Source organism: Amblyraja radiata, chromosome 3 (assembly GCF_010909765.2).
Source record: "Amblyraja radiata isolate CabotCenter1 chromosome 3, sAmbRad1.1.pri, whole genome shotgun sequence".
Taxonomy (NCBI): Eukaryota; Metazoa; Chordata; class Chondrichthyes; order Rajiformes; family Rajidae; genus Amblyraja; species Amblyraja radiata.
The window spans coordinates 15,520,578-15,532,127 of record NC_045958.1 but is presented as its reverse complement, the minus strand read 5'-3'; the positions used below and the strand labels follow the sequence as shown (position 1 = coordinate 15,532,127).

General features: G+C 45.0%; 1 non-coding gene across 1 annotated transcript; it reads right to left on the bottom strand.

The window, feature by feature from the left end:
• Positions 1 to 7,608: 7,608 nt before the first annotated feature.
• Positions 7,609 to 7,800, bottom strand: LOC116971638. The gene has a single exon (XR_004411534.1). It is a non-coding gene; the product is annotated as a U2 spliceosomal RNA (small nuclear RNA).
• Positions 7,801 to 11,550: the final 3,750 nt, after the last annotated feature.

The following is an 11,550-nucleotide window of genomic DNA, read 5'->3' as shown; positions in this document are numbered from 1 at the left end:
TAATCGGCCCTGGTTGTATAGGTTAACGTACGGTGCGATCACTGATTGGTAGGCCGAAGGGCTTGTTTCCACGCTGTATCTCTAAAGTCTAATATGATAAATGATCATTTTGATCATCGTCATCATTCTCATGGATCATGTGCAAATAACTTGTTGTACAGATACTATCTACTAATATTGCTCACTGGAGAAAAAATGTAAAGTTTGTTCACAAAGTATATGTCAAAACTCTGGAACAGTTTGTTTTTCAAATCGGAGGCCTGTAACAGAGATCAGTGCTGAGTCTACCCACTGTTGTTTGTTATTTATATTAACAATTTGGGTATGAATGATGTGGTTTATAAGTTTGATTATGATACTAAAATTGGTGGTATAGTGTACAGTCAGAAGGGCATCTATGATTACAGTGGATTTTGATCAATTGGGCCAATGGGCTGAGGAGCAACAGATGTAGTTTAATTCAGATTAATGTGGCCCATTGCATTTTGGTAGAAAAGAAAACCGGGCAGGTCTTACACAGTGAATGGTGGGACCCTGGGGGGTATTGGAGAACAGGGAGACCGAGGGGTGAACGAACATAGCTCCGTGCAAGTAGTGACACTGCTGGACAGTATAGTGTTTGGCATCAGTCAGCCTATTGAGTACAGAAGTTGTAACACTCATGTTAGAGGTTTCCAAATATTGGTAAGATCACATTGGTAGTATAATGCGTAGTTCTGGTCACCCTGCTATAAGGAGGATGTCCTTAAACTGGAAAGGCTGCAAAAACGACTTAAGAGGATGTTACTGGATCTGGACAGTTTGAGTTATAAGGTGAGGCTGGATGGGTTGGGTCTTTCTTCTCTGGAGTATAGGAGAATGAGAGGTGACTTTATGGAGGTATATAAAACCACAAGGCGCATAAATAAGGTAAATAGCTGCAGTTTTTTTTCTCCAGTCAAAAACTAATTGCCAGTGGCTTAAGGCAAGAAGGGAAAGATTTAAAAGGGACCTGAGGGGCATATTTTTCATACCTAGGGTGGTGTGTACATGGAATGATATGTCAGAGGAAGTGGTAGAAGTGGGCAAAATTGTGTCGTTTATGAGACTCTTGGACAGTAACATGGATAGGAAAGGTTTTGCAATGTATGGACCAGGTGCAGGCAATTGGGACTAGCTTGGTAAAGGGCCTGTCCCACGAGCATGCGACTCCATGCGGCAAGCGCGACCTAACGTGGTCGCTTGAGCCGTACGGCCTCGCGGGGCCGGTCCCACTTCGATCGCCGGAGCCGTATGGAGTTGTGCGGAGCTGGTCCCGACATCGCGCGGGGCTCCGAAAAACTGACCATGCTTCAAAAATTCCACGTGGCAATGGCCTGTCGGCCCGCAGCCGCCTCGATGCTGTACGCACCGCCTCGACGGGCGTATGCACCATCTTGATGCTGTATGCAGCGTCTTGACGCCGTACGTCACGCGCGAACTTCCCGCGGACTTCGCTCGAACTTCACGTCACTCACTCAACCTCCATGCGACCCCCGCTTCCGGTTTGGTCGCACTTGCAGCATGCAGGTCGCATGCTCGTGGGACAGGCCGTTTAGGCAACATGGTCGGAGTGAATGAGTTGGGCTGAAGTGTTCATTTCCATGCTGTGCTGCTGTATGACACTATGACTATGGCTCCTATGTAATACTAGCTGTGAATATTCAGTTACTTCAAGGCAGGACGAATTGTATCATTGAATCACAGTTCTCTATTGTTGCATAGTTCCATAGACTCTATTTATCCCCGTGGTGAAAGCTGCAGTAAAATATGCTCTCCTGCCAATAAAAACTGCTCTTACATTTAATAAAGCACTTTTATTGGTAATTCAATTATCAACTTTTTTCCGGTATCTTAGTAAGAGATATTGTGGGCATGCTCCATATTCTTTGAATAAGTTAATAAAACATAATGATAAATGGCACCAAGAAATTTTACATCCTTAAAATCTATTATTTAAGGAAGGGATTTAATGATTAAATGATCTTTCGATGAGAATAACGCCGTAGTACATTAAAAAGCAATTAATTTCTCTTTTAGTGAGATTAAAATGTTTGTCAGAAACTTAATACATATCTTTCATTTCAGCAATAAATCAATAATGTTTGTCAACTCAGTTCATGTCGGCATGCAAATCCCATGATACCCCTTTCACAGATGGCACTGGATCACATTTAGTCATACCAGTGATCAATGTTGTGAAGATTTTGTCATTTTGAGGGTGGAGAACAAAGACTAAACTAGGAGTGTAACTAAGGCAAATTTGTGACATTAACATGATTCTAAGTGCAACAAATTTTAGACACCAATGTGTAAATTGTGTTGTGTCTTGGTTCTTCTTCTTGTTTGTATGACTGCAGAAACCAAATTTCGTTTGAACCTCTGGGTTCAAATGACAACAAATAAATTGTATTGTATTGTATTGTATTGTAGGCTTTCCTGTAATGTCACAAATGACAGGTGCTAAGATTCAAAGTTCAAGATTCAAGATGGGTTTATTGTCACATGTACCATAAGGTACAGTGAAATTTGAGTTACCACATGGCCACGCCAAGTGATAAGCGGTGATAAGTGATAAACATCCACCACAGCAGCTCCCCACATTCCACACTGTGATGGAAGGCAATCAAGCCCAATCTCTCCCTCTTTCTTTTCCGCAGTCGGGGCTGTGGAACCATCCACGGTCGGGGCCATCAAAGCTCCCGCAGCCTGCGATCTGAGGCCCTTGCTTTGGGTGATGGAACTCCCTCCTCTGGACGGTTGAAACTCACCACGGCTTGGAGTCCCGACTCAGTCTCTAACCAGGGACATGTTTAAACCGGGCCCAAGATGTTAAAGTCCACAGGGCTGCGGTTGGGGCTCTCCACAGTCGATCCCCGGCAAGGGGATTGCAGCCCCACGATGGTAAGTTGGGCCGATCTCCAGGAAAGGCCGTGTCACTCCACGATGTTAGGCCGCAATGGGGGACGGAGATACGACATGGAAAAATCTCATCTCCACCGAGGTAAGAGATTTTAAAAAGTTTCCCCCAAACCCCCCCCCCCCCACACAAAACAAACTAAGAAACATTAAAACATACTTTTAACACGTATTTAAAATAATATAACAGAAAGAAAAGACAGACAGACCGTTGTCTAGGCAGCCATTGTCGGCACAATTTGTAAACTTGGCTTGAACTCCTAAACTTGACCACAGTTAGTAAGTAGTTTGAACAATCATAATTATTAGATACGGGTGTCAAAGGTTATGGGGAGAAGACAGAAGAATGGGGTTGTGAGTGAAAGATAGATCAACCATGATTGAATGGCGGCATAGAATTCATGGACCAAATGACCTAATTTTATTCCTATAACTTATGAACTTATGACTTATGATTTCAGATATAGAACTATTCGGTGACAATAAGAACAAGTGAATGTGACAATGGAAAGGACACTTCTTTAAGTGCCTGCCACTGTGTTCTTCAGTAAACCACGCAATTGCTGAATCCAAGACCATTTGATTTTGGTGTTTAGTTCAGTTAAGTTTAGAGATACAATGCGGTAACAGGCCCTTCGGCCCACCGAGTTCCAAGCTCCATGCAGCACCCGGCTCTCTGGCACTATAAGACAGTAATTCTGCCACTGTGCCACTATGCCGCCTTCAATGAAGGGTTTCGGCCCGAAACGTCGCCTATTTCCTTCGCTCCATAGATGCTGCTGCACCCGCTGAGTTTCTCCAGCAATTTTGTGTACCTTCAATGAGGATTGCTGCTGGTACCATGAATATATTTATATTGGCTTCAGTGATGAGCCCCTGAGGATGTGCTTGCCACTTGGGAGACTGACTTTCATGAAGAGGCAAACATAGAAACATAGAAAATAGGTGCAGGAGTAGGCCATTCGGCCCTTCGAGCCTGCACCGCCATTCGATATGATCATGGCTGATCATCCAACTCAGTATCCCATCCCTGCCTTCTCTCCATACCCCCTGATCCCTTTAGCCACAAGGGCCACATCTAACTCCCTCTTAAATATAGCCAATGAACTGGCCTCAACTACCTTCTGTGGCAGAGAATTCCACAGATTCACCACTCTCTGTGTAAAATGCATTCCGTTGTCTCTGTACTGTACACTGACAATGACAATTAAAATTGAATCTGAATCTGAATCTGAATCTGAAAAAATGATTTTCTCATCTCGGTCCTAAAATACTTCCCTCTTATCCTTAAACTGTGACCCCTAGTTCTGGACTTCCCCAACATCGGGAATAATCTTCCTGCATCTAGCCTGTCCAACCACTTAAGAATTTTGTAAGTTTCTATAAGATCCCCCCTCAATCTTCCCCCTCAAAGACGAACATGAGGCCTTTCCTGAGCGTATTCATTCCAGTGCAGAGATTACAATCAGCTGCTTTAAAATTGGTTTGCATAGCACCAGATTTCTTCTGCACTATCCAGTCCAAAATCAATGTAACCCAGAGTAAATTGCATTATCAATCATTCCTTTGTGAACGCATGCCAAATGCTGGGATCCATGCTACTATTTCTAATGTTTTCCTAGAGTCAGAAGTGTGCCCATTAATGTCAATCACTGTGCAACACATACTTGCAGCCTTGCCTACATAGATGAGAGCTTCCAGGTCCAGAAAAGTTGTTGTTTGGCCGCCATCCAAAGAAAGGAGACAAGGTACGCAAAAATCCTGGAGTAACTCAGCGGGTGCAGCAGCATCTATGGAGCGAAGGAAATAGGCAACGTTTCGGGCCGAAACCCTTCTTCAGACTCCTTTTTCGTGAAAGGAGACAAGGTCCAGTCAATGCTGCTCCTATGTTTATTATTTTGGAATTAAACCTCTTTCAATCTCAAGACCTCAGATCTATCAAATCCCTGATCTTTCTCTTAGATTTGTTTAGTTATGAGTTGCAATGTTGTACTCATGATCAATACATCTGGATGTATGTTTCTGTGCTAGTGATTTCAACGTCTTTGGATTGTTTTGGTCAGCAGCTGGAGAATTCTGACTGAATGCAAAACTGAAAAAAAAGTCTCTCATGTGCATGTTATGTTTCAGTTCAGTCCAACAGATGAGGAAGTAGAAATATCAGGTTTAATATATTTTTCAAAACATGAAATGAAATAAGGAAATTGCACATGAAATTAAGACAGAAACTGGAATAATACAAGCATCTAATTATAAAATAAAAATAAAATTTTTGAGATGTTAATCCAGGAAAATAGTAAGATTAAACGTGAATTTACCAGTTTGAAGTTTGATCTGTATTTTATGAGGAGTTACGATGAGGGATTACGTGAAGAACCCGCTCAGTGCGCAGGCGCGGCATACTTCCAAGCAGCGCTGTCAGGTTCTTTAGTAACTTGTCAGTTTCTTTGTTGAACTAAATTATGGCGCATGTTGCAATCAAAAGCGCTTGAACAATTGGTTGGGAAGAAAGCCAAACTGTAAGAAAGAGTTATTTGAAGTAAACATAGTAAAGATAAGGAGACATCAATTTATTAGTTTGATCCATATAATGAGGGTGGGAGCGGAGGGCACGTAATCCCTCATCGTAACTCCTCATAAAATACAGATCAAACTTCAAACTGGTAAGTTCTCGTTTAATCTTACTATTTTACTTCGGAGTCACGTGAGTGACTACGTGAAGACTTCAAAGCTCTGTGATTTCAAACCGTGTAACAGTTCATACTTCACTCGCTGCCGAAGTCATTCGAGGGAGGAAGTATGTTATCGTAATCAACCATGAATCTGTTTGTAAAAACAATAATGGTGTTATTAACAACAACAAGACCAATTGCTCCCCCGGGCTTAAATTATATATTTTTTGCAGATTCTTTTTCTGCAAACGATACAGGTTCTGTCAGTGGTTTGTTATAAAAGTTTGGAACGTATACTCCCTAGACCACCCTGCAGTAGCCAGGATGTGGTCCATAGGCTCGTCCATCCTCTTAGTTACTGACGTGGAAGCTGTTCTGGTGGAATAAGATTTTATACACGTTAGTATTTACTCCAGCAACTCCCAGTACCTGCTTGAGCCATTAGAGATAGTTTAGCTCGTCACCCGACCATGAGGTTTCCTGTGGCTGACCCATAAGGCTTTTTCCTCTCCCTCGGTATTCCTTATTGTGTCGATCTCTAAGTGGGTCATGACACATAAAACGTGGTTCAGGTGGGTATGCCCGGAATTTCATGACTGGACCTGATGTTCCTGGTCTGTTCTGTTTGGCCAACCCTTGAATGGGCATGTGACACTATCTGGTGTTATAACCATGTTGTCCCATCGCAGTAGATGGGAGAGCTGGCTCTTTGTGTTGATGTAAGGCCACCAGCATGTCCATCTTCAGGGTAGGCTGTTCCAGGGTGAGTGACCTGGCTGGTGATCATCCCCTAAGGTATGTCAGGATTTCACTGACATCCCAATTTGGGTGTACCTATTTCTGGGGAATGGATTGATATACCTCTCCTGTATCTGATCACCAGTGAGCGGTACCCAAGTTGAGTAGGATAACAGAACATGTCCTTCATTGTGGTGAAGACCTGCCAGGAGCTCCAGTACAGTTTTTTGTTATAGTTGAATGTGTAATTCCTGTTTTGGAAACAGTGTACCATTTCTTGATGCTCCTCAGGTATGTTCCCTAGGATATGCGACGGAATGCTGTCATCAGGTTGATAGTGCTCCTGATCCAAGCACAGCAATGGTCTTCCCAATTCTGCAATTCTTTTAATGACCATGTCGAGGATCACTGGGAACCATGCTTGTGGACTTGGTCCACTGTAATTTGCGTAGTACCCGACTGATGAAGCCGTAGTACCTATTGAAGAGGTAGAAGGAAAGGAAAACATAGAGATTAGGTTCCCCCCACCCCTCAATACGCGGGAATGTCTCCATTGCCGCTGCCTTGAGATTGGTTTCATGTGACGTAAGTTAGTACGTGGTGATTTAATTGGATATAAGGAATCGATATCTGGTGTCCATATTGCTTAGTGATTTCAGCAAATATTTTTGGTTTAAATGTATGTTTACAGTATTTAGCTCACCTGATAGGTGAGTTACTGATGGTCAAACATGTTTGACGACATACGGTTTCCAATTGTTAATAAATTGTCCCCTAATATCGATGTTCTCCGCCCAAGTGGTTTGGTATATGCCACCACTGATGTTGTTATCTTATAAACGAACATGCAAATTTGGTGGATTACTGAGCAAATGCTTCACTAGAATTAAGTAAGTTAATATATAACATGTTTAAGTCAATTCATATTAGCATTAAGTATTACAAGCTCAGTAACACATCAGGACACATAAGATGTTACTCAAAACAGGTGGAAGTGTACAACCATAATCCTTCCTGCCGATAAATTCCATGATAACACTACAGATTAATCCATTTGCCCCCATATTACAGGTATGGAGATAGTTTTGAACACTAGTATCTCAGCTCATAGGAAAGGTACAAAGTTCAGTAGCTGGTAATGCTGCTATATCCCAATTACTTTGCCACGTAGTTGATTGGTGGTTAATGCACCATGACTGATAGTCTAAATGAATACCAGATAACAACGTTGTGGATGGTCAACGTAAATATCTGGATATATATTTTGTGCACCGTTCCCAGAGGCACTGCAATACTGGGTCGATGCGTGGAGTGGACGGAGCAAGCCCCTATTCCATCTCCCTGTTCCAAAATTCAATTTAATATATGGTCCCTAGATAAGGGACGTATCAGATTATTAAACTGATAAGAACAGATACTACACTTGATCTTAGCCCAAAGGCCGAGAAGCGATGCAGCTAAAGCTGTATCCAAGGATAGTTTGTCGTTAATATATAGACATGCCATGACTGAATGTTTCTAAGTGTCAGGGCTAGTTGATTCTGGATAACTTTGACTTAAATGCCGCAACGCTCATCATGGTTACTCCATCCAGGTAATTGCGGTATATCCGAAACTTATATGAGAAGGTACTGAATAGTGTGCATCTTCAAGGTCGATGTCTACCATAAAGTATCCTTGGATCCATGGTAGTAGTTACAAATCCCATGAATGGGTATACCTGGTGAAATACTCAAGTGGTTTATCAACGATGGTGCGACATTCACCATCGTGGGAGGGTAGACCACTTGGGGTGCTTGCTGAATTGGTGGCAAGATATTAATTCTATTCCCCTTGTATTTATTTTTTGGTATATAACTACCAAGAGTGATAGCTTCCTAACCAGGCGTGATTCATCCACCCCTTGTTAGTACAACCCTTAACCTTTATGTGATGGTAGGAACCATACTTATCTGTCTTCATTGTTGTTTTCTTCGGTTTCTGGTTCCTTGTTCTTGTAGGGACGATGTTTGTTGGGGGGTGGCATATTTTCCCCTGGGGCCTGCTCTGGGCCGTGGCCTAAAATGCTACAGGTTTGGCATGCAGGCCCCGAGCTTTCACCAGTACCATGAGGTAGACGCCCCTGGTGGACACGTGGAGGTACTGCTGTCTGGTTTAGTGTGGTGCTCATTCCAGACTCTGCCCTCTTGTGCCGAATAGTTTGAACACTTCGTCCAGTTTTTTAGGACTGGTTTGGTAAGTGCCAGGTAGCAGGATCTGTGCTTATGAGGTCGGCGTTCTCATAGTCCTGTTAATTTCATAGATTGAGGGCAGGTTTGTGAGTTCATTTCAGAAGTTATGAGGTATACCGTTGAACAGTAGGGTCAGGTGTTTTGCCATACTACCCTGCCCTTCTGGAATGAGCAGGTGGACATGATAGCCGACGTCAGGGTACCAAATGCATTTTTAAAATATTTAGGTTAAATGCGCTGCTCAATGTATCCCCCAATAATGGCGGGCACTTTGAGTAAATGCAATTTAGGGGAGGCGTGATAAAACCAACGCCTCATGGCTACCTGTCTTGGAGAGGTTTTTTGGAAAAGACAGGTAGTAAGCTGGCCATCAGTTGAGACTGAAAAGCCATCTCGCTAGTGGTGGAGCCACATAGCGGCCACACCCAGCAGCTCTTCCTGATCCTGTACCTCAAGCATACTCCCGATATTGTTCAGCCAGTGATCACCCCAAAGCTAACCACACTAAGGAGGAAGCGATGGGCAGTGCCTAGGCACTGTGGAGGGTATGCCTGAACCCTCCAGCGAGACTGCCCCTCACGTAGCGTGTCTTGCAGGAGCTCCTGCTCCAGGAGCCGCTCCAGCGGCTCAGGCGGCTGTCTCTCTCCCTGCGGGTGGAGAGACGTCCCCTCCGACAAGTCGGAAGCCACTGGCCGGATGCCTCTTCGGATGGCTAGACATCCAGCCCGCAGCTCAGGCACTAGCGGGACTGGCTTCGGCGCGGTGTGGGGATAGCGGAACGCCCGGTTAAATGTTCCTACCGCCTTCTTCTGGAGCTTTTGTGCCTTGTAGTAGCGAGAGCGCCCCTCAAGCAGCGCGTCTCGCAGGCACCTGCACCGAGAGCCGCTCCAGCGGCTCAGGCGGCTCTCTCTCCCCCCGTGCGGGTGGAGAGACGTCCCGTCCCAAATCGGGAACACCTGCCGGATGCCTCTTCGGGTGGCTATACATCCAGCCCGCTATCGGGCTGGGCTCGGCACGGTGTCGGGGAATAGAGGAACACCGGGTCGCTCCTACCGCCTGTTGCTGCCCCCCTTCCCCCCGACGGGAAACGTTCCTCCTCGAACGGGGGACAGTTTTGTTCCAGAGCCTTTTTCTCTGCCTGTAAAACACAAGCAGAAAAAGGGGCTCCCCTGTAAAAGAAACCCGACCTCAGGATACTCACCTGACGGTCCGTTTCTCTGTTGCGGGAGTGCCTAGCTCCCGCTGCCGCTGTTGCACTGCTGGCGTAATGCCGCGCCTGCGCACTGAGCGGGTTCTTCACGTAGTCACTCACGTGACTCCGAAGTAAAATGTAAAAATCTGGTAGAAAATATTTTTTAAGGTTACAGACATAATTAGACGGCTTCTGTTCATTATTCCCATTTCATTCAACAAAGTAATTAAATAAGTAATTTTTATTTGTATAGCACTTTTAAATCAAATCACGTTGAAGCCAAAGTGCTTTACAGAGAAGAAATTAGATGTCCATACATCCATATAAAAGAAGAAAAAAAAAGTACACTAGAGGATTCAACATGAAACGTCCCCCCACAGCAGAATCCACTGAGGGAAGGCACCAAAAAGTCCAGTTCTCCTCCATCTCATAATCCACCCGAGGTCGGGGCCTATTTGTAGCCTCCTCAAAATTCTCTGAAGGGCAAATTTCTCTGAAGGGGCAAGAAATTACGTCTGCAGTTTTCTGTTTCATTGTGCCTGTTTGGACTCCAGAAGTTGCCGTGAGATTTCCTACATTATAACAATGGGCAGTGATTGTTTGTTTTTTCACTGGGTCAGTTCACCTGCTATTATTTTTTTACAAATTCCCAATAATATAAAATGTGAGGTGATGCTGAACTTAAGGATATTGAAGATCTCTAAAAAAAAACAAGAATTGAAACTACAAAAATAGGCCGCACTAAGTCATTGCACAGTTTGATGAGGCCTCGGGAAACGATGGTTACCATAGGAGTAAAGAATATCGAAGCTGTGGCTGATTACACCCCACATGTAACACACCGAGAAAGACCAGTTTGGTGTCAGGCAGACTTCCATCAATAATGTGGAAATAAATTATTTTAAGATTATGGGACCATGTCAGCAGTGTGTCAGTTCAACTTTTTTTTATTTTTTAGTATGTTTTAAAGTGTGTATTTAATGTTTCTTTGTGTGTCTTGTGTGGGGGGTGGTGTGGGGGGGTGAGGGGGAAATCGCTTCGGTCACCTCCTCCATGGAAAGGCGACTTTTTCCAGGTCGCCTCCCCCGTGGCCTAACATCAAGGATCGGCGCGGCCTTTCCCGGAGACGCGTCCGGGGCTTCAGCGGCGGGCGCAGCGTGGACTCTCGGCGTGGAGCGGGTGAGCCCTCGCTGGGGCTCGCTGGAGGGGAGCGCTCCGTTTCGCTGGCCCGGGGCTGCCGGCAGCCTGAAGTCGCAGCCTGAAGCCGCGGTCTGCAGAGCTCCAGCTGGTGCGCCGTCTACAGCCCGGGATCCCTCGTGGGGGACCCGGGGGAAGAAGAAGCCATCGCTGCCGGCCCGCGGCCAACTTCTACCGCGGGGCCGGCATGGACTTACCATCACCCCTGGAGGGGAGCTTCGACCGCCGGCCCTGCAGTCTACGTTGCTTCTGGCTGCGGCGGAGACTTTAAATCTCGACCGCCGGCCTGCGGCCTACAACAATCTAAAGCCGCGGTCTCCGGTGAGGAAGAGCCGATCCTGGACTGACTCTGGACTCTGGTCCTGTCCACGGGGGGGAAATTTTGTGCCTTCCACCACAGTGATGAATGCTGTGGTGGATGTTTGTGTTACATTTTGTGTGTTCTTTATTATTGTATCGCTGCTGACAACCCAAAATTCCACCAGCCTGGCTGTGTGGTCATTAAAATACAATACATTAAAATACAATACAATACAATACAATACAATACAAAAGCATGCCTGACTTACATCAGAAAATGGGA